Below are 16321 nucleotides of genomic sequence, written 5' to 3'. Positions count from 1 at the left end.
TTCTACTAACTGTCATTCGGAAGATTTTACTGTGTTCTAGAGTGTCACTGTAATCCACTTAGAACTTAGTCTGGCATAGGTGGACAAGAATCTTTTTACCTGCTTTTTCTCCAAGACATCCCAATACTGTTTTAAACCCCCTTTATTACTTACTCTTCTTACCTTCCCTGTACAAAGTTTGGTGTTTTGGGGAAACAATGCGATTTTTCATACATCAAAGGTACTCACGCCGGTGAAATGTCTACACATGCTGAGAAATTAATTTACTTGGCAAGTTAACGCGAAGGGAAGAGGGAATAGTTAAATCTGTTAGGGGGTAAGTCAGACCTAGCATTTATCAGTTACAGCAAATCAACTTTTGGTGATTTTGCTGAGGTGAATGAAAGTAGGAGAAGTTGCTGCAAAGCTTGTCGGGAATAGGACAAATAACCCGAGTGAAGTATATGTCGAGAGATTGGAGCATAAAGCAAATTAATGGGGATGCTTTAAAAAATTGTCAGTGATTTGTTTTTTTAGCTGGTATACGAAGGGGGTAGGGGGTGGGGGGAGGAAGGAAATCTGAATGTGGGGTAGGTGATACAGTTTGAAAGGTATGCTTCCATGTTTTTCTTAAATGTCATCTTTGTTCATATAAACTGCACAGAGGGCATGCGGTATTTATGTTCAGCCTGTGGAAGGGAGGCAGGGGTTTTGAAAAGGTTGAGGAACACTTATTAGGTTACCCAGGGGAAAACAGGGAGATTGGCAGGCTTAGTTCATTCTGAAGGAAGCAACGCACCTCGGTGACCTACAGGACAAGGCTTTATTCTCTGATTCAATAAAAGCCCTCTCGTGTTGCTTTCAGAGCAACAACAAAATCATTTCCTCTCCGTCGTTTCTGTCCCCTGGGTCAGGGACGGGGAGGATGGAGAGTGAATGAGAGAGATTAGAGCCCGACCTGCATGCCTAAGCAGTAGTGTCCTTTGAGCGGGATCTGTGTCACATTGTGTGACTATAAGAGCCTTCACGTTGAGAAGCGTCTGAGGGCCTTCCCTGGGACACAGGCTGTAAGAGAGAGCGGAATCGCACTGCCACAGGTGGGGCCCTGGGTGAGATCATCTGATAGAGAGCACTGGGGGCAAAGGAGAGCCGGGGAATGTTTAATTCAGTGAGGCTCTGCTGCTTGCCTTTGGAGCCTGGAGGAGGCATTTCCAGGCAGAGCTGCCTCATTTACTGGCCAGCCCAGCTGGGCTTCGGGTGGCTTCCAGAAGACCTGCCTTTCGCGAACGAGTCTCCTGCGGAGGTTCTGTGGCCCGGGTCATAAGCATCAGTTATGCTTGTAATGTGCTGTGGAAAGGAAAGGCTCACAAAGGCACGGATCTAGGCTGCCATTCTTTCGGGTCCTTGGCTCATGTCACTCAAGGGCTTCCAGAAAACAAGTTGCTCCGTCCCTACCAGGAGGTGGCACTGCTGCCTCTGGGAATTCCTGGAGGAGCTGAACTACGGAGCTGGCAAACCTGCGGTGTGTGGCCTCCAGTCTAGAAGATTTTGAAAGGCTGTGTCAGCTCTTAGTCAAAGAGAATCAAAAAAAAAAAAAAAAAGTTCGAACTATTTATATAAGGTAGGAATAATGTCTGTTGTGGGGAATTGAGGGGTGGGTGTGATTGCTTTGCTGGTTGTATATATGTGTCCTAGGAGAGAAGGCAAAGGGTAAACTGATGAGCACCCAGTGTAGTGCCGGTTTTAAAAGCATGTGGCAGATATCTTTTTTGGTTAATTGAATGAGGTTGGAATCATAATTAGATCAGAATTTCCAACAATTTCATAGTCAGTAATTCTTCACATGTAAAACTAGTCGACACTCTTGGACTGTGGAGATGACTTTTAAAACTGACCAACAGCTGATCATTACATGCTCTGAAGATAGTGGTGAGGGTATTAGTAAGTAAAAATAATGCTGGCTAAGTAGTTACTATTCTTCGTGGTGTCCGCAGAAGATAGGTCAAAATTATTCGGAATCCGTTTCTTCTTAAAATACTTGTTAGGAATTTTTACATTTTATTTTATTATTTTTAAAATATATTTTATTGATTTTTTATAGAGAGAAAGAGAGAGGGATAGAGAGTTAGAAACATTAATGAGAGAGAAACATTGATCAGCTGCCTCTTGCACACCCCCTACTGGGGATGTACCCGCAACCAAGTTACATGCCCTTGACCAGAATCAAACCTGGGACCCTTCAGTCCGAAGGCTGACGCTCTACCACTGAGCCAAACCGGCTTCGGCTGTTTTAGATATTCTTAACTGATGTTGTCTTTTCAAAAATGTATTAACAATCCAACTCTTGAACTTTGGTTTTATTGACCTCATTAGCCAGAGTTCATTCACCCATCCCCCTCTTTTGAAAAAGTTATTCTATATTCCTTGTAATTGATGGTTCTTTGAAATGGACTTTGCGGCCCTGGTATTTGAGGGAGATGCGTGATGTTGCCAGTGATGTTACAGAGTCTACGAGAGCCTCAGCTTTGACCCCATCTGTGCAATAGGGCACTGCTGCTGAGTGTCAGCACCCCAGTCACCTGCTTCCTCGTGCAGTTCTCCCATAGCTCAGCTTATTTGAGGTTTATTTCTGCCTCTCTTCAAGTGAACTGATGAGCTGGTTTGTACTACCAACGCCTAATCCTAAAATGCTGCCCGGGCTAAATGGCAGTAGTCGCAACAGTCTGTTCGCATTCCCTCATTACGTGACCTCAAGTCAATCTTCTTGCCTCTCTGAACCTCAGTTTTCTCATCTGCTCACTGGGTTTGGTGAAGGCTCTGAAAATTTCTTCCAAGTCGAAAATTCTATGGCTAGGTGATTTGCATAAGGTATTTCTGAAGGCTCTGAAAAATTCTCATCCAGAATGTATTTTCGTATTGTGAACATAGAACAAAAACAAGAAATCTCACTAATATTTCTTCTCAGAGAAATTATTGTGCATTGTCTTAGAGTCTTAATAATTCAGAGTCTTAAGAAGTCCTAGAGATGGTTTAACTCAACCTTCTCATTGTATAGACAGGGACGTTCAACTCAGAACTGAGTGGCTTGACCAAGCTAATAGAGCTAGTTAATGGCAGAGAACTGGTTAGAGAATTAGGACCAAGCAAGGGTTTGCCTGAATTCCCTTCTCCAATGTTGCCTTTCTTCACCTGCCATCAGTACACAGAATCTATATACTGATTCTGTGTACTGATGGCAGGTGCCAAAAAAAAAAAAAAAAAAAAATCCTGAGTAAATACTTAGTGTAGGATTTTAAAGCCACAGCAAAAATAGTGTTGAGTTTGGGTAGACATTCAAGGTCAGACTTCTCTATGTGGCTCATTCTTTTATTCACTGACTAATCCTGAGCAGGATTCTGTACTATACATCTTTGGGTTTTTTAAAACTTTTCTGCATAAAATTTCCCATAAGAAAGAGCTTTCATCATCCTGGAAGAGTTATTCCCTAATCAGATGTTCTTAAGTGGGGGTCCTTGGAGCTCTGAGGGCTGTGTGGATAGGAGAGTATTTCTGTACAATTGACTTTCTTTGTAATCATACATATTTTCTCCATACATTTCACACATTATTTAGAGGTGGTTCTTAGATTTCCACAGGTTGCCAAAGGGGACTGTGGCACAAAAAATGAGGTAAAAATTCTACAGTAGGTTCTGGAAATTTGCCAGGATGGGAGAATTTTTGAGGTGCTGAAGAAATTAAGGTGGAAGAGGGTTTGGGGTTGGAATACAGAAGTAAGCTGTCAAACTTGTTAGAACATTTTACTTTTATTAAAATGTTTAAAATTGCTCACTAAATGAGGATGCTAGCAATAGCACTTCACCATCTTAAATTGATAGTGGATATGTAAGTATTGATTTCCATTTATCATCTCTTTCTCAATAGCTACTTCTCTTCATTTCCCAAAATACTTTTAAATTCACATTGCTTTATTAGAGATGACATGCCTACTATGAGCCTCCCTTCTTTCCCAATCTGCTTTGATTTCCAGGTAAATCAGTGCCTTTCTGACTTATGACTTAAGAGTTTTTGACTCCTCTCTTTCACTTCTGAGGCCCTGACAGTTTACTTTCTAGGACTCACCATGATCTCAGAGATGCAAAATGATTTACATGCCAGGGATAAAAGATCTCAGGATTCCTTTATTTACCCCTAGGGTTTGCCACAAAAACCACTGCTCCTGCTTGATGAATTATTTTATCTCCCTTTCTGTTTGATCCCCAGGTTCTCTCTTTTTCAAATTGTTCCCAAATAGGAGTGACTCAGAATTTGTATATGTTGAAAATAAAAATTGTTGTTTCCCCCCCCCCCCCCCCCGAAGGTATACAGAAGTCAATTTGTGTTCAAGTCACCTTTTGGACAAGTGAGACATAACTTTGGATATCACTACATTTTGAAGATCACTTTCCTGAACATCTCTTGATGTCTGTCCTGTGTCAGGTTGCTGACATTTGGTACTGTGGTGACCCAAGTTGGTGAATGCCACCTTCTGGTACTTTTTTGGATATGGGTCAGAGTAGTATTTGTTCTTGATTTAGAAGAAGAATAAAAATTATCCTTTCTTCTTCAGAAGATTGTTGCCAATTGAGTTTATGTAATAACAGGAAGATGTCAACTTGATGGATTCTGGTCCCAGTTCACTGAGTTATTGTGAGATTTGAGAGGCATCATTGACTTCTCTGAGTTTGCTTCCTTGTCTGGAAAAACATAAGAAAAGAACAGTGACCACTGAAATTCTTTGAAGTTCTAAGTCCTGTGACTGTGAAATTCTCATTGGAACCTAGACTAACCATGTCTTAAACATGCTGGCTGGGTGGGAATTCATTTATAATCACAGCTGGTGCCAGGATAATCATTCTTTATATCTGAAAATCACTTTGTGGTTTAGAAAAATGTTCTCTAGTTCTTCCTCTCTTTTCTACTTAAAGTGTGGTCCGAGAGCAGCACTGGTATCTGAGAGCTTGTTAGCAATCAGAATATCAGGCTTCACCCAGAACCTACCGAATCAGAATCTGCATTTTATCAAGAGGCCAGGTGCTCTGCCTGCTTATTGTAGTGAAGGGTGGTAGGTCTCGTTTTTGAGTCTCATACTGACCCCTTGGGAAGCAGGGTATTTTACAGATAAGGAAGTCAGGAAACAGCGACTTTTTTGTTAAATAACCAGTCAGTGTCTCACCCAGAACTCTAAATCTGAGGTCACAGGCTGGAGTGGAAAGGACCCTAGGGCAAACTTGGAAATCATGTTTTAAAGATGGAAGGACTTTTGTCAGCCTGGGTGCCTAGATCACTGAACAGGGAGGCTCAGTCCATTGGCTGGCCTGTTTACCTGTCCAGTATGTAAGGAAGAACTACGAACAAAGTGTTGTTGTTTTTTAAATTTGAGCCATTACATGTTTTGGGGTCTATGTTAAGCACTCAACCTACTTTAACAAATTCACTTGAGCAGTGGATGGGGGCCTGAAGTTATTGGTCTTTTGGTCTAAGCAGTGGTCGGCAAACTCATTAGTCAACAGAGCTAACTATCAACAGTACAAAGATTGAAATTTCTTTTGAGAGCCACATTTTTTAAACTTAAACTTCTTCTAACGCCACTTCTTCAAAACAGACTCACCCAGGCCATGGTATTTTGTGGAAGAGCCACACTCAAGGGGGCCAAAGAGCCACATATGGCTCACGAGCTACAGTTTGCCGACCACAGGTCTAATGCATTCATTCATTTTTGTCATTGGCAGTTGGTGATTCATCAGTTGCAGTCCAACATGCAGAAGTGAGTGGTGAAAAGCAGCAGAACTGATGGGTCATGAGGATGTAAGTGTGTTTGAAGGCTCTCACACCCTCTACTCCAGGGTAAGTCAAAGGCACTCTCTGCCACCGTTTCTCTGGTTTTACTGTCTCAATGGTTAGTTGGAGTCAGTCCAGTGGGACCTGTAATCGAAGGTTCTCAAAACCTTTATTGATTCAATTCATGGACACAGTGAAAAAAATCAACAGTTATGAAGAGAAAACCATGATCATGGTGATTGAATGGGATCTATGCATAGAAATATCTCAACACAATAAATTTTAGTGAGTTTGTATGGGCTGGGATGTACATGTGTGGGGAGGTGTGTTGGGCCCTTCTTGAGAAGGAAACTAGGCCTGATTGTCTTTCGTTCTCTCATAGTGTTAATTCTGTGGGCTCGTGTTCTCCTCTCTCAGCATCCTCCTTCTTCATGGATCACTTTGCTTGATTTTTCCTTCATCAGTCATTTTTTCCGGGAGGAAAGACAGCTTACCAGAGAGTTGATGATTTCATGTTTGGTAGATAATGGCAATCGCCAAGCATATGGTTCTGCCCGTTCTATTTTACCTTATCCAGTGTTACTGGAAGTCACATGTCCATTCATTCCTCTTCTGTTTGCAGTCCCTATGGCAATGGATGTGGGCATTGGGAGCCCTATAACTAAATCCAGATTGGGGGTTTCATTTGTGCTGAAGATTTTCAGAGTCGCCAAAACCGGTTTGGCTCAGTGGATAGAGCGTCAGCCTGCGGACTGAAAGGTTCCGGGTACGATTCTGGTCAAGGGCATGTACCTTGGTTGCGGGCAAATCCCTAGTAGGGGGTGTGCAAGAGGCAGCTAATCCATGTTTCTCTCTCATCAATGTTTCTAGCTCTTTATCCCTCTCTCTTCCTCTCTGTGCAATAAAATATATATTTAAAAAAAAAAAAAGATTTTCAGAGTCTAGGTGGAAGTCCTGGATAGAGAGGTGGAAAGGTATCACATCCTTTCTGAGTTTATCTTCTGGTGCTTAAATTAAAACTAGACTTCTTAAAGAGAAAAGTATAATTAATACGAATCTAAGCAGATATAAGGATGGTTGGGAAGGAGGGACAGGGGTTAAATAGAAATACTCAGCTGAAAAACTGGACAGAGGGTTATTTAAGCAGCTTTGTTCAATACTGTGGAGCCCTTGTCAGATAATGTCCCATTACCCAGACTCAGACAGAGGGCTGCCAGAAAGGCTCTTGTCCATTGGTGCCTCGCGTGGTTCAGTAATGAGTACAATTTACCGAACAAAATAGACAATTAGGGGCAGTAGCTCTCTGGAGATTCCCATAAGCATACCGTCACTGCTCTGGAGTGATGCATGTGCTCAGAGATATAAACAAAGCAGAGAAAAGGCAGCTGCAGGGTGAATCTAGGTGAGCAGCCAGATACAGACTATAGCTCAGGGCCTGGAGGTTGCTAAGGAAAGGGCCTGGTCTTTTCTAGGTTTTCTCCTGAACGGAAAGGAGCCAGACTTTGGTATCTTTCCTCATTTCCTCTGTGGCTCCCATGTGCAGTCATTCCTCAGTATCTGGAGGGATTTGTTCCAGGACCCCCTCAGATATCCAAATCCATGGATGCTCAAGTCCCTTATATAAGTACAATAGCATAGTATTTGCATCTGACCTATATTTGCATATAGGCTATAGCAAGGTGTGTCTAGCACTTTATTTCTGTGGAATCAAAGTGGTGCTCAATGCGTGCCAAATTCAAGTTTGTTTGTTTTTCATATTTGTGGAAATTTTTTAATCTGAATATTTTTAATCCGTGGTTGATTGGATATGCAACCCATGGATATGGAGAGTTGACTGTATCTTCTATTTTAAAAGTAACTAAAAAATATAGCATGCCAAAATAGCACTCAACTGGCCTGTTTCTGTGTAAATACTGGACAAGGATCAAATTGTAGATGGAGCCGTTCATTAACTATTGATTTGTGGGCCAAAGAAAATACTGTTTGACATGCCAGAGAGTCAGGTGTTCCCATTCTCAGCTCTGTTGACATTCTGAGCTAGGCAGTGTGTTGTGGGGGGCTGCCCTGTGCATTATAACATGTGTAGCAGCATCCGTGGCCTCTACCTACTATTATAGATGCCAGTAGTGCCTCCTGCACAATCACGACAATCACAAATGTCCTCAGATGTTGCCAAAAGTGGCCCCTGGTTGAGAACCACTGCTGCAATAACCCAGCAATTTAATCTTGCTCTGTGTTTTCCTGGAATGGTATTTTAATCATTTAGCCTCATTTTTCTACAGCTTTCCTACCTGTAAAATAGACACAGTATTAATGACTCAATAGTCAAAGAAAGTGATATGCAGAGATCACTGTGTGACTACTTGGGAGCTCTATAAATATGAAGAAACAATACCTGGCTCCCCAGATTTCCAGGACCCAAGGATCCCTCCTTGTGGAGGCAGCATGGAGTCTGAAGAAGGGCAAAGGGTTAGTGCCTTGGGAGAGGATGCACAGTCCTGGATTCTGATTTTTATTTGAAGACTTCATGTCCTATTTTATTGCAACAATATTTTCTGATGGAAAGTTAAAAATGGGAGAGTGGAGGAGGCAGAAAGAAGGCTATTCAGAAGATCAGTCAAGGAAATTACTTTTAATAGGGTGGTCTTTTAGAGTTTAAGAGATTCAGATATAATTAGACCAAAGGCCATAAAGAAGTAACCCCCAAAAGAAGAAGATCCTCCCGAATGATTACTGATCCTAGAATAGGTTTTGCAGGTAATATAATAAAGACCAGAGAATGTTTGGCGAAATCTGTTTTCATTCTAGAACTTTTTTACGTTTGTTTCTTCTCTTCTTTGGAAATATGGAAAGGGTATCTTCAACATGTGCCCTTTTAATGATAAATAACATGCTTTCATGTGACATGTGTTCTTTTGATACTCTTATATTACTCAGTGTCGGGATGGTGAAGGAGGGCATAACCCTGACTGAGACCTGAAGCATCATATTATTGTAATAGAAAGACTCAGTTGGAATTTAAAACGGAGCCAGCGCAGGGATTAGATGTAAGCTGTCCTGGAAGGTTTCTGAGCCTTTCTGAGTATCTAATCCTTATAATTACTAGACACACTCACAAAATTTACAACAAATGGGCCCTGTGGTGGGTTTACTATGTGGAGTCTTATTTATTTACAATCTGTCATACATTTAGCGTCATAGTTCTTAAGCAAACCTTGTAAGAATGTTTGAGAGGATTCTGTGTACCTTAAAAAAGGAAACAATTCAATTTAGCAGCGGAGTGACAAAGGAAGGAAGCTCCATTTTGATAGAAGTAGGCTGATGTCTATATGTTAACGTTTTTATCCTAGTGCTACTCAGAGTGTGGCCCTGGGCCATCAGAATCACCTGGGTACTTGCTTGAAATGTTTAGACCTACTGAATCAGAATCTGGAAATGAGCCTAATAATCAGTGTTTTAACCCTTTGTACGCCATAAACGTCTAAAAGCAAGGAAGATTTTCGTTTTGAACTTGTGGCAGTTAACTCGTTAACAAGACCTCCAGGTTATTCTGATGGGTATATAAAGTTGAGAACCACTGCTCTTGTGGTTTCTGATGTTTGTGATGGGAAGGGTACTGAGAAAGTACTTTTCTGGGCAATTAGAGGATATGTAACATAACATTTTATTTATTTATTTATTTATTTATTTATTTATTTATTTATTTGTGATAGCCTCTTAGATCATTTTCCCAAACCATGGTCTAAGCCTTTTCCTGCATTGTCCAAGACAGGAGCCACTAGCCACATGGATCTGTTTTTATTTAAATTAATTAATATTAAATAAAATTAGAAATTCACTTTTTCATTTGCACTATCCACTTTTCATGTGCTCTGTAGCCCCATGCGGTTAGTGGCTACCCTACGGGACAGCAGAGACACAGAGCTTGTCCATAATCAGAGGAAGACCTATTGGACAGCATTGCGTTAGTCTGTAAGGACCTTATTTCATGGAATCCCGCATCTGTGGTGATAGTGTGCTCTTGTTATAACAAGACCTCAACTCATTTTAAACAGAATTGCATTTTGGGCAGCTCCATCCTGGGGAGCTTTTCAGTCTGTATGTCTTGCTGAACCTTTTACCTTGCTCTGCGGCATCTGTTACAGAAAGTGCCATAAGCCTGTCTCTCTGACATAATCGAGTGTAGTGCTTCTAAAATATTTGCCCTTTAATCCAAGGCTGCTGAGCTGTCTCTTTCCATTTGGTCTCTCCATGCCCTGACCCTTGGTGGTGAAGCTTGTTTGTGCAGTAAGTCTCTCCCGTTACTGCCTAGAGCTTAACAAAGAGTCTGGGAGGTGGCAAGAGAATTTTCACTCCCCCTTCTTCCAAGTCCCAGCATGCTCAAACAGTGTTTCATAAGAGGGTATTAATTCAGCAGAATAATCTCTGAAGAATTATCCCCTAAGGAATTAGTCTCTAAAGCAAATTTTCCTTATTACAGCACAGATTTAGTAATTAAGCCCTTGAGCAACATGGAAGAATTTTTAGTTGATATTATCTATTATTATTACCAATAGTTAGTTGCTCAGAAACTGTCATAATTAGAGCAGATGAAAAGATGTGGAAATAAAGACAATTTTTAAAAGATGTAATTTAAATCTGAGTCCAAGATTGTTTTGTGTAGTAGAGGGAATGAGAATAAGGAGTTTATGTGCCATGAGTATTATCACTGGAGGTGAGGGGCCGGGGCTGGATGGGGGCTGAGACTAATCTTTGGATAACCTTCACTTGATGACCTCACTTCTGCTGGGGTGCATTGCCTGTCCTCTTACTGCCCTCCTCTCTTCAGTTTGCCTTTCTTTCCTGCTTTTGTCTTCCCCAAATGAGGGGACTCAGTGTTTCTCAGGGGAGGTGTTATTAGCATTTTGATAAAATGGTGCAGCATCATTTGATAGACTGACTCATCATTGTGTGGACCTTTCCTGTACATTCTACTGTGCTTAGCATCCCTAGTCACTAAATGCCATATTTCTCTGAGTCATGAGTCAACCAACTTGTCTTCCCTCCCCCATATTTCCAAGTATCTCCTATTGAGAATCACTGGCTGATAGAAAAATGAGTGGTGTCCTTTTTTTGGGAGGGAGAAGTAATTATTGTAGAATTGGAGACGGTTCAGGTGTTTCCAGGGGCTGCCTCATTAATTTCTGATATGACCTGACCTTTTCCAAAGCTGGGAGCCAATTCTATTCTATAGGGGCCAGAATAATCAGATTTCTCCAATGCAAATATTGGCTCCTGAGCCTTGAAATCAACCCAGAAGCCACAGGGGAATCTGTCAGCGACACAGAGGGTAGAAAAACTACTAACGCTCCCATAGGATGCTGGGTTTTCTTGTGTCTCCATGGACAAATCTTTTGCATCTATTCAAAGTAAATTGTGGTCCGCCTGTGGCAGTGATCTACAAGAGAAAAAATGCAACAGGGCGACTTAAAGACAATCCAAGAGAGATAGGGTTTGCCAGCAATTTCTTTTCTTTCTCTGTGATTGAAAATGTTGGCCAATTAGCCCCTAAATGTATGAAGTTATGTATAGGCTATCTGATGGGAGATCTAAGGACACTTTATGACATTATATTCTAGGGGCCATAGGTATGCCTTTTATCACAAGAATAGAAACTCTTTCAAGTTACCTTAAGCAAGGATGCATGAGAAAATAAAACCAAATGCCATGCATGTGGCAAGTTGGGAAGAATCCCAGGGGCATTTTCAGAGCATTTTCTGGCCAGACTTCATGGAGATGGAACTAACTCAGGACCGGGAAGACTGTTCCTGATCTGTTGTAACTCTAGGATGTGTCTGCACTAACAGTGGTTGGTCAATCCGTGTTCTACTTCTCAACCATTCACATGACAGCATTTTCACTTTGGCTCCTTTCCTCATGTCCTCTTCCTGCTTCCACTTCTTGTCCCTACAGCCTGACCAACGATCTGTGTATGGACCAAGAAGAAGAGGAATACAGTAGCTCTATACAAAGTATCATCCCTACTGGTCTCATACCAGGCAATCTTAGGGGTGCTGATGCCCCTTTGTGGTCCAAACAGCTATATCCTCAGGTTGCTTGCTTTAGTAAGGCTGGGAGCAATGGTGGGGTAGACTGATGGGACATGAGACCTCTGTAGTGTAAGGACCTTGACTTCTTAACCCCTGGGATCAACATAAACAGTATTTGTCGGTCATGTGTATCATAAAGAATTGGAGGATTATTTGCAAAGCCTACGTGTCCCATAGAATTGTGAAAAAGCCTGCATCTATCCTTTGAAAACCCTGGCTGCATCCCAGTGCAGAGTGGTAGGGAAATTGCTGGGCTTAGATGATTGGGAAATGCAACGTTGTGTTTTTTTCTATAACTGTCTTATATTTTGTGTCTGTCAAATGCGATTCTCTCCACCACCCATGTATCCCATAGGAATAATGGCTTAGGTGGCTGTCTGAATGTTGAAAGACGTTTTGACATCTCCGACAAGTGTTATTCAACAGCTGGGTTTATAAGAGTCCAGTTCTGACAAAGGAAAATAACTTGGCTTATTGCTCCAAAATAAATTCCACATAGATGTTGTCATTTGAGGGATTACTGCCTTATAAAAGAGACTTAAAGATGTTTTGTGGTATAGTGTGTTTTGTATATTTATCCCTGACTTTGGAGAGTCCGTTTCATTTGAACCAATGATTGTGGCTTTACAAACAAATGCATTCTCATATTGCAGAAGGCTCTGTCCTTAGTTACGAGTCTGTGTCAGGGTGAGAATGATGGTCCCGCTCCGGGGACCCGCACAGCTGTGAGTGGTGTGTTCTGTGGCAGCACAGACAGCCCATCTGTTCACCAAGTTCATTTAAGGCTCTCATATTTATCAAGTAAATGGGGCCACATACAGAGAATCAGTATTTCCTTAGCGAGATGGAGCTTTTGTTGAAAGAGGCATGGATTTGTGTTTCTCCTGAACAGGAAGATTTGTGTGTATATAGAGAACCTCATATTGCCAGATTAAAATCTTCAATTTTAATTTTAAAGAAGGACTTATCTTACAGTATAAACTGAAACTAAAATAACTCAAATTTGTTCATATGGATTTTTATTTTTTTTTACAAAAATAAAGTGATTTGTTCCCATAGAACCAGGAATTAATTTGCAGTGCCTTCATGAAGATTCTGTAGCAGCAGTAAAGACCATTGCTCTCTCCAGGGTATAAAGTGATTCTAGAAATGGCTGAGAGCCCAGGGTCCTGAATCCTGGGATTGTGTCCTGTCACAGGCCACTCCCTGTGAGGTTACTTGGGGAATAAATGTGCAGAGGGGCAAGGGGGAGCAGGGGACAAGGATTATGGATACAGATGCTTGAGGGCAGGACTAAAACCTCCAACCGTAGTGAACTGCTCTGTTCTTTCCTGAGCCACAGGGAAGGGGTGATAAGTCCTTTCCAGCCCTTTCTGTCCCAAGCCCATCATTGAATCTTAACCTTCACCTATCCAATAAATGAAGCTGTGGCTGATGTAATATCCTCAAGTGTGGCCATTCCTTAACACAGCCCCTCAAAGGAGGCTTCATGGACAAGGAGGAGGGCAGCCAGGCATCTGCTTCTCTTCGCTGTCAAAAGTTGTCTCTTGTCACTTGGAAAGAATGTGCATTGGATCCCTTCTGAATTTATAAGTTGTCATTGACATTAGTAAAATATTTCCCAACCACTGAACAATAGGGCATTATTTAGAGACCCCCAACATAGAAAATAATACTTTTACTTTGAGAGACCAAATTCATGTTAGAACAGTACTTGACTTTAACTTTTTGTTCCTTCTGGTGTTTTTCCAAATGTCTTTCCGTATTTCCCCTCTTTCTATTAACTCTGTTACCTTGCTTAGATCCTTTACCCCTTTGCTTACATCTTTACCTTATTTCCAACTTCTGTCCTTCCCAGCTGACTGCAGGACAAGGTGCTCTTAACCAGGCATAAAGGCTGTCTACAGTCTGACTCCAACTTCCTTTCTGATGTTCTGTGTGTGAGCTCATCCCGACTCCTACTGGTCCTTGGTGCCATTCTCTCCTCTCTGCATAGAATGCCCCTTTCTCTCTTTTCAGTGACTGTTTGCTTTGGTACCATTGATAGATCCTTGGCCTACCAGCAAGGTCTGCCTTCGTCCTACCTCTGTCAATATTTAGAAATGTGACTTTGGGTAAATATTTAATTTCCCTAAGCCTCAACGGGATTCATAATACCCACTTATGAATTTGACACTAGGGTGCTTTCCAGCCCATGTTCACTTTTCTGCCTGTCTAGCACAGAGCTCTGTGGGCAGGCTCATCACACATTCTTGCTGATGCTGTGGTCGAACATCAGAATTGCAGAGCTGGTCTGCATCCCACTTCTTGATTCACCATCCTCTGCCTGATGCTTCGTATCTTCTCTCACCATATCTTTCTTTGATAACACCCTAATACCACTAATGTTACCAGTAAACACCTGTGATTGTGAAACTTATATTCACAGATACTCATGGTGAACTGGTATATCTGCCCACCGCAGACACTGACAGCAATTTCAAGGTCACTCTATACAACCCTGAGCACCAATTCATTCTCTTGGCATTTTTTTCCTCTCATGTAAAGTGAGGTTTATCATGGAAATTGAATGCTATGATTATAGCTGTCATTATAAGGTATACCTCTCTATAACAAAGTTTTCCAAGGCCCAACGAGCAGACTTTTTTTTTCCAAACATGATTTAATAAAATGTGGTGTGGCATTAACAAGATTTCTTAGACAAATCCTTTTGAATCAGACTCTGCCCCATATTGATTCTCAATTATAATGTGTTTAGCATGAATGAACCTGCCAGTATTCTCAAACAATGGTTCACTCTCCTGGCAGCTCTGCCCCTCTCTGGCCATGTAGCTGAGAGGGTATCAGTGCTTCTTGTGTTCATACTGTTTAAATCATGGTTTCCTGCCCCTTGCTCAGATGACTTAAGCCATATGTTAGTCTATAAATTTTGGTTTCTTAAAACTTAACCCCTCCTGTCCCTTCTCACTCTTTCTGCCTTTTCTCCATTTTCTTTTTTGTGTCATGCACAAAATATGGCTTTAATTTTTTTTTCTACTCAAGGAAATAATAACTTAAATGGTTGTATTTATTTACTAGTTTGATATTTGTTTTGTTTTGTTTTTTTTTGTTTTTAACATGGGTATACTTTCCTATTATGTGTAGTTCTCAATGAATTAATTTTGTCTCTCTTTTTGCTCATGAATTTATTGGTGAGAGATATAAGTACAACTGTTTGGGTTCTTTCTGCATTTTGGGGTTGTTCGTGTATATTGCTAATTGTACCCTTACCAGTTGTCCAAATTTTGTGGTTCCTCTCTTTTTGCCTGTGGCTTTAGAGGGAAATATCTACAAAGACATGAGAGTATTTGTGGTACAAAAAAAATCCATCACAGTATTTTGTTCTTCCCAGATTCCTCTTTTGGAGAAGAGTTAAGATAGATTTAGATTTTTCTTTGCTCATAATCAGAAAGATTATCTAGTATAACTTCTTTGGATGGAGAGATTTTATGATAGGCAGCAGGAACCTCTCTGCCTTTTCCTCTGTGAGCTCTGATGGAGGGAGTGCCGTGTCTGAGTGTGTGTTCAGCTGGAAAAAGGGAGGGCCGTGATGGTGAACTGTGGTACCCATAGTGCACTGAGTTGCTTGTTAGTCCTTTTGAAGAGGAAACACCAGGGCCTCAGCCATATCTCCTTTCTCACGGAATTACTCAGAGTTGGAAGAAGCAAGAAATATAGCCCCTGGTCAAGTTGAATTAAAAAACAAACAAAAAAAAACCTATTAATTTTGAGGGTTTTTTTTGTTTGTTGGTTTTACTGTAGTTACCAGGAAAAGAAAAAGAATGTAGGAGAGATGTATAGCATCTCATATATATGGCTAATTGTTGACTTCAATTAGGTCGGATATCCTATTGCATCATCATCTATATCACATGTGCCAAATCCAGCCCGCCAGGCCTTGCAATGTGGCCCGCACCGCGCTGTCATCACTGCACTCCGCTGTCAGTTTATGACATTGTCAGTTTATGACTGTTCAGTAAACCATTCGGCCCGCGATTTAGGCTGGATTTTAGATTTTGGCCCCTTCTCTGATTGAGTTCGACACCCCTAATCTATATAATAAAAACCTAAGTGACCATTATGGTGGAATGACCAAAACGACCGGTCGCTATGATGTGTACTGACCACCAGGGGGCAGACACTCAAGACAGCAGCTGCACCTAGTGGTCAGTATGCTCCCCCAGGGGGAGCATCCCTCAGCCAGAAGCCGGGATCATGGCTGGCAAGTGCAGCAGCCGTGGCAGGAGCCTCTCCTGCCTCCGAGGCAGCACTAAGGAGCAGTGAGCCGAGCAGTAAGGAACAGCACGCAAGGGGAGTGGTAAGAAGCGAGGGGTCCCAGACTGTGAGGGTGATGTCTGACTCCCCACTTAGGACATTCCCCAAAGGCTCCTGGACTG

General features: G+C 41.6%; 1 protein-coding gene across 3 annotated transcripts in view; it reads left to right on the top strand.

Annotated features, from left to right (window-relative positions):
• The window catches only part of TMEM108 (transmembrane protein 108), a 381245-nt gene that overhangs the window by 147205 nt on the left and 217719 nt on the right, over positions 1–16321 (top strand). For all 3 annotated transcript variants that reach the window (XM_084902142.1, XM_084902143.1, XM_084902141.1), the window contains one exon: positions 5748–5862. The gene's annotated coding sequence lies outside the window, so the exon portion shown is untranslated. The remainder of the gene's footprint in view (positions 1–5747; positions 5863–16321) is intronic.

This window comes from Pipistrellus hanaki (genome assembly GCF_964339955.1).
Source record: "Pipistrellus hanaki genome assembly, chromosome: 13".
In the NCBI taxonomy this organism is placed as follows: domain Eukaryota; kingdom Metazoa; phylum Chordata; class Mammalia; order Chiroptera; family Vespertilionidae; genus Pipistrellus; species Pipistrellus hanaki.
The sequence above is the reverse complement of the archived record's forward strand: the minus strand, read 5'-3'. Positions and strand labels throughout refer to the sequence as shown.